The sequence below is a fragment of the Squalius cephalus genome (genome assembly GCF_949319135.1).
Source record: "Squalius cephalus genome assembly, chromosome: 1".
NCBI classification, from domain to species: Eukaryota; Metazoa; Chordata; class Actinopteri; order Cypriniformes; family Leuciscidae; genus Squalius; species Squalius cephalus.
The window spans coordinates 5,943,634-5,951,282 of NC_137122.1; positions in this window are offsets into that span (position 1 = coordinate 5,943,634).

The following is a 7,649-nucleotide window of genomic DNA, read 5'->3' on the forward strand; positions in this document are numbered from 1 at the left end:
AAGCCATTTTTATCAGGTTTAAACGACTGAAGCGACAACTTGCCAGGTCACTATAGTGCAGCCGGCTACGCAATACTCATTCCCTACTCTCAGGGAACTGAGGTTACGATAGTAACCGAGTAGTTCTCTTTCGAACGGTCACTTCGTATTGTGTAGCTATACGCAGTCGGGACGCCATGCAAAACGCTGCACTATAAGTAACTGGTTGCCTACTGCAGCTCAGGACCGCACGCCAGGGCCGCACGCCTCTGGAGCAACTAGGGGTTAGGGGTAAGTGTCTTGCTCAGGGACACATTGGTGTCTCACAGTGGATTCGAACCCGGGTCTCTCACACCAAAGGCATGTGTCTTTTCCATTGCGCCACACCACCCCTATTCACCACCCATTGAGACAACCTTTGCTTACAGGCATCTTACAGGCATTAAAACGGACAAACAGCTGATCATGGTATGTCATGAAGTAGTCTTCAACACATACTGTCGCAATGCTCTCACTGGACACACAGTTGTCTGGGAAGCCTCTTGATTAAACGTCGCAAGCTGAATGGGTTGGTTCACAAAGCGATCAGACAACACTTTAGGTCGGAAAGCTGGATTCGGCCAGAGTGTAACCTGACTGTACTCATCTGAGGAGCCCATCTGAGATACTGTGTACTCACCGAGAGGGCATGAAGCTCATCTACTCTTCTGTATGACGTTATAGCCAAGAGAAAAGCAGTCTTCATCGAAAGACTACTAATATCAGCTTGTTCAAGTGGTTCATAAGGCGGTAAACGCAGACTGTTAAGCACCATCTGAAGATCCCACTGGGTATGCATTATCTGTGCCGGTGGATTAAGATGTACTGCTCCCTTAAGGAAAGCCACCACCAATTTTTCCGCACCAATCGATATCCCCCCAAAGGGGTTCCGATGTGGTGACAAGTCCACCACGAATACCCTTAGAGTCGCTGGGGAGCGCCCAGTGTCCAATAAATGTTGTAAGAATTAAACCCTGATCTGATGGAGCAAGTGACTGGGTTAACAGACCGATCTGTACACCATGAAACAAAGATCTTCCATTTACGTAAGAGCCAACAGCAGACTGAACCATGGTCTCGCTGGCCAGCAGGGTGCCACTAGAATAAGCTTGTGTCGTCTCACCTGCACACGCCTCAGCACAGGCCAGAGAAGTGGAATTGGAGGGAAAGCATAGAGGAGGAGGTGTGGCCAGTCGTGGGCCAGGGCATCCTGGCCTAGTGATCCCTGCTCCTCTTGATCCATGAACCACAGCGGACAATGTGTTGTCTTTCTGCTGGCAAAGAGGTTGACTGCTGCGGTCCCATAAAGTCCCCAAACTGACTAAACTACCGCCTTGTGGAGACACCAGTCCCCTAACTTCGGACCCGATGGAGAGAGTGAGTCTGCCACACTGTTGCAGTGACCAGGAATGTGTGCCGCTCTGATCAAAAGGGAGTGCTGGTTTGCCCACAAAAGCAGCACTCGTGAAAGTCGAAGGCAAGATAGAGACCTCGTGCCCCCTTGGTGATTGATTAAAAACCCCACTGTGTTACACCGTCCCAGCTCCAAGTACTTCCACCGTCCCAGCTCCAAGTACTTCCACCGTCCCAGCTCCAAGTACTTCCACCGTCCCAGCTCCAAGTACTTTCACCGTCCCAGCTCCAAGTACTTTCACCGTCCCAGCTCCAAGTACTTCCACCAAGTACTTCCAATGTCCCAGCTCCAAGTACTTCCACCATCTCAGCTTCAAATACTCCCACCGTCCCAGCTCCAAGCACTTCCACCATCCCAGCTCCAAGCACTTCTAACGTCCCAGCTCCAAGCACTTCCACCTTCCCAGCTCCAAGCACTTCTACCGTCCCAGCTCCAAGCACTTCCACCTTCCCAGCTCCAAGCACTTCTACCGTCCCAGCTCCAAGCACTTCTACCGTCCCAGCTCCAAGCACTTCCACCGTCCCAGCTCCAAGCACTTCCACTGTCCCAGCTCCAAGCACTTCCACCGTCCCAGCTCCAAGCACTTCCACCGTCCCAGCTCCAAGCACTTCTACCATCCCAGCTCCAAGCACTTCTACCATCCCAGATCCAAGTACTTCCACCTTCCCAGCTCCAAGCACTTCTACCATTCCAGCTCCAAGCACTTCTACCATCCCAGATCCAAGCACTTCTACCATCCCAGATCCAAGTACTTCCACCGTCCCAGCTCCAAGTACTTCCACCGTCCCAGCTCCAAGTACTTCCACTGTCCCAGCTCCAAGCACGTCTACCGTCCCAGCTCCAAGCACTTCCACCATCCCAGCTCCAAGTACTTCCACTGTCCCAGCTCCAAGCATGTCTACCGTCCCAGCTCCAAGCACTTCCACCGTCCCAGCTCCAAGCACTTCCACCGTCCCAGCTCCAAGCACTTCTACCATCCCAGCTCCAAGCACTTCTACCATCCCAGATCCAAGTACTTCCACCTTCCCAGCTCCAAGCACTTCTACCATCCCAGCTCCAAGTACTTCCACCGTCCCAGCTCCAAGTACTTCCACCGTCCCAGCTCCAAGTACTTCCACTGTCCCAGCTCCAATCACGTCTACCGTCCCAGCTCCAAGTACTTCCACCATCCCAGCTCCAAGTACTTCTACCATCCCAGATCCAAGTACTTCTACCGTCCCAGCTCCAAGCACTTCCACTGTCCCAGCTCCAAGTACTTCTACCATCCCAGATCCAAGTACTTCTACCGTCCCAGCTCCAAGCACTTCCACTGTCCCAGCTCCAAGTACTTCCACCGTCCCAGCTCCAACAATCTTCACTGTGCCAGCCACCCAGAGTACGCAAATACAAAGGTTCCGCGTGAACCCTATCTTATCTTACTAATGTCACCAATATATATAATTTGGGGTGTGCATGAAGAAGAAAACATGTTGTTAAATACCATTGTGCTTCTTGGTAAATATTTTATTTTCAAAAGAGAGAAACATATTAAATGTGCTGTATGTAACTTTTCTACTAAAATTAATCCCTTTTTTTATTGCATGTGTGTGAAGGGGTTGTAATTTCACATTAAAATGATCCACTTTGCAGGTTTTGCTATTACCTTGAAAAGCAGGTATTCTTATTTTTATTTGAAGGTGCCGGGTCGGATTTACCACAAAATCCAGTGACGTGACCTGCACGCGCGCTCCCGAGCCTCTTGCCTCATCTAGCCTACTGACTTTGCACTCAACAGCGACGACACTGCAACTTATGACATGGACTTATGACTTATGCAACTTATGACATGTCTGATAACACTAAGAAACGACCTGCTCCCAGCACAACACAGACTCCAACACAAACTCCACATATTGATAAAAAACAAAAAACAAATATTTTCTGCTGAAGCTAGTAAGGCCAGACGTGAATTGGACGAACTTCGGGTGAAAACACGGATCAACATCGGCAGGCCATTTGAATCATGGAGAAACCTTATCTACAAACCTAGAATGTACATTTCCTGAAGAAAATGTGAAGTGGTGCTTGCAGTGGCATAATTCGGCACGGTTGATAGTGTTCCATACTTATCATGGTACGAGCATGGAGCATTAGTTCAACGTCAAGCTGATAAAAGTAGCCTATTATTGTAACGTTGCAGTGGGAGTTTACCTGAGTTTCCAGCATGTTGTGTGATGCTTTCTCCAGTGTGTTGCGTCTCAGTCTGGAAGGTACCCACAGTGCCGTTTATATACTGTCTATGCACACACAGTGCTCGCTCATAAATTCGAGCACGGTCAGCACGCGCAATGGCAAGAGCACGCGCTTGTAAACTTATAGGTTGTAATCTGAAACATCACCACTAGAGTTCGCTGAATCCTACATACAGCACCTTTAAATTAGAATTATTTGTTATGTTCCTAAAACATTATTATTTATTGACTAAGAATATGATAAAAGATAAAAGCAGGCCACAATCAGTTGGCAAAAAATTAGCATTTACAAAAAAATGGGATAAAGAACAATAAATACTTATTTTTTATGCTTTTTCAATCTTTTTCTGTTTTTGGCTGTCATAGAGTTAATTTTCAGTATAAATGTGAAAATGGCTGACATATTAAGGATGTATGTATGTATGTGTTTATTTATTTTTTATTTTATGTGTTGTTTTTTTTTTTTTTTTTTTTTTTGTATTACCTTTGTCGACTTGTTTTTTTTTTTCTGTTGTAAAAAAAAAAAAAAAAAAAACGTGAAGCAAGTACTGCGTAAAAATTGTCCCATATGGCAGCTTATCATGAACAGAATCGATTTTAAAGGGGCTCTAGGTAACTTTTTAACCTTAACTGAACAGCTTCGGAGTCAGTGGAATGGTTATATTACTTATTTCGGGTTGAATGGTGGTGGTTTCGCACCCCCCTGGTCAGGCCCGGAGTGGGTAATCGGGAGAATCGGGAGAATTCCCGGTGGGCCGCTTCACTTTTGGGCCGGTCGAGGAATTTTTTTTTTTTTTTTTTGTCACATTTCAATGTCACGTTAGTTACATGGGCTACACACGTTTCGCATTCTGACACCGCAGCGCGCAGCCTCTGCATGGGTTGTACCATGTGAGGGAGTTCTCCCCTCCCCTCCGATAGAGTTGGTTGGGTTAGTCCGTCTTTTCCAAAACGTTTTCTCAGGTAGGCTACCGCGGCACCACCGGCGCCTACCGAAAGCTGGGCCGGCCCTACCGTAACGGTACACGTCAGGGAGGATGGATGGGAGGAAGAGGCCAGGAGGTATGGAAGCTTTGTTTCCGCCACAGAATAAAACATTTTAAAAGATAATTGCGACTTTTTATCTCACAATTGCGAGTTTACATCTCGCAATTCTGACTTTATTTCTCAGAATTGCGATATATAAAGTCAAAATTGCGTGAAATAAAGTTGCAATTGCGTGTTATAAAGTCAGAATTGTGAGATATAAATTCAGAATTGTATGAAATAAAGTCGCAATTGCTTATAAAGTCAGAACTGCGTGAAATAAAGTAGCAATTGCTTATAAAATCAGAACTGCAAGATATAGTCAGAATTGTGTGATATAAAGTCGCAATTGTGTGTTATAAAGTCAGAATTGCGAGATATAAAGTCAGAATTGTGTGAAATAAAGTCGCAATTGCTTCTTATAAAGTCAGAACTGCGTGAAATAAAGTTGCAGTTGCTTATAAAGTCAGTACTGCAAGATATAGAGTCAGAATTGTGATATAAAGTCGCGTTATAAAGTCAGAATTGCGAAATATAAAGTCAGAATTGTGTGAAATAAAGTCGCAATTGCTTCTTATAAAGTCTAAGTGAATTATTATTTAACCTTTACATTATTTGTTAACCCATGGTATTAATACAAACTACACAATAGTAAGAGCTGAACTGTTGCTTCATTTATCCAATTTAGAAAAAGTGCTAATTTGGACTTCCACCATGGAAAAAGTGGGCCGGTCTTGGGCCTGAAACTCCCGGGCTGAAAAGTGGCCCCACTCCGGCCCTGCCCCTGGTGCCCGAGAGCGGAAAAAACTCACTTGCAACTTTGGGACGCGGGTCGGTGTCAGGAAGTATCGTGTGATATCAGGTCTCGCGATGTAACGAATTGCTTGACGGCACTGCACACGTAATTACACGCCCCCCTTTAAGCACCGGCTAGCTAAGCAAAGGGCAACGATAGATTTAGTTATGGCTGAGCCTGTAAAAAGAAGCAGAAAGCTAGGAAATCTTTGTCGGAGGACCAATGAAAGAGGAAACGGGAGACTGACCGAGCAATAAGTCAGACTCGAGTAAAGTTAAATATCGGACCGGCTTTTTCAGAATGGTGAGAACTGAGAGAAAAGCCTGCAAAACGGATGCTGACCTGGCCTTATTGCTGTTGCACTTGTAAGTATCTTTGGAATAAACTGTGTTTAATATTTAAATTTCAAGTAATTGTGACCTCAGGATGTTTGCTATTGTCTGTAAAGTTTTTTTATTATGATCGCTGTCTGTTACGGGCTTACTAGTTACGTTACGCTATACTATAACTGTGATGTTAGGCATTGTCATTAGCAAACACGTTTGATTTCTGTAGTTGTGTGGCCGTTCCTCTGTCGGTTTTATTTGTGTAATTTACACTTTTATTTTATGTCACTAAGTCAACGCGTCTGATAATAGGCAATAAACATGTTGCACATATCATGATCGAGCTAGAAAAAAAACGTTCTGATGTTTTCTTAGACAGGCAAAGGTAACCGTCATTCTACTAGATGAACCTTGCTAATATAACTTTAGACAAATATTAGCCTCCGATATATATATATTTTATGCTCATGCCCACTCTCCCAAAAACAAACAAACACGAAAGCAGTAGTAATAGAAAATATTGCTTTACTTGCCTCGGTAGACATAACTGGTTTTGAAATAGCCGGTTCCTCTGCTCAGCTGGGTTGACAGCTGATCAGCTGGGTTGCTCGTGGCGAGGGGGGTGGGGTGGCAACAGTTCGTTTTTACGACAGAGTGTATGAAAGCATTTACTACAAGACACTAGGGGGAACTTCGTAGAGAAAAAACACTCAGAGTTGCCTGGGGCCCCTTTAAAAGGCACATAGAAAGGAAACACACAGGAAAACATAAGGACATAACAGCATGTTCACACCTTCCAAGTGAATGCATAGACCCAGAGAATGGAGTTTATACTGTTCACAAATCTTTTCACGGGGCAACTACACCTCTGCACGTTCAAGATAAAGTCTGGGGGTAAAATCAACATGTTTTTTTGTGAATCTGCTGAGTGCCAGGTGAACATGGAGTTGGCATGGAGATGTAGGTTGAAAGCACATCAATGTGTACACTTTAAATCATTAACTTACTGCACATCCTATGTCTCCTCTCCTGTACTTAGTGAGGGAACACTTAATGGGATGGTGAAAAGCCGGTGGTTGGCAATGATACAAAGACGGTCTGCCTTAATCTGCAAAACCTTGCAAATGCAAACCATATACCTCTGTCTGTATACTACCAAATTGGAATCCCTCAGTCCAAAAAATACATATCCGTTTATGAGCCAACTGTTTCATTTTACAGTCATAGTGTCATATGACACAAAAAAGAATTTGTGGCACTGTCCTTGTGCAATGACGAAGAGATCATGCCAACACAAGTACTTTGCAAAATGGCACTTATTTCAGACTCACCATGAGCTGTTCAGGAAAGTCCGCTGCACTGAGGAGGTGGAATTTCAAACACCAACAGAGGATGGAGGCCGTCATGATGAGGTTGAGCTGGGTAAAATTCCATATCCTTCAAAAGATGACCAAAAGTTCAAAGCCATGGTTGAGTATATTTTGAAGTTCAAAAAATTACCTGCTGTTCTGCCAGAACATTTACGGCATCCATTATTGGAAAAAGAATACCCAAGGCACCTCATTCCACTGGAGATGATGTGCCAGCAGTGCCCTGGCAATGTACCTATGAGTGACACAATCCTCATTACAAATAAGGCCAACATCCTCACCAACTCGCGTATTGTTGAAGGTAGGTCAATGAAACTATGTCTTATGACAATCCACTGAGGTAGATTTGCTGTGCTTTCATTAATCACTGAATGTGTTGTAAACCGTACACATTGTGTGGCCTACACAATTTTAATGACCGGATAGTGCTTGATCTATCTTTATGCTTAAAGTCCATCTTTCAAGTTG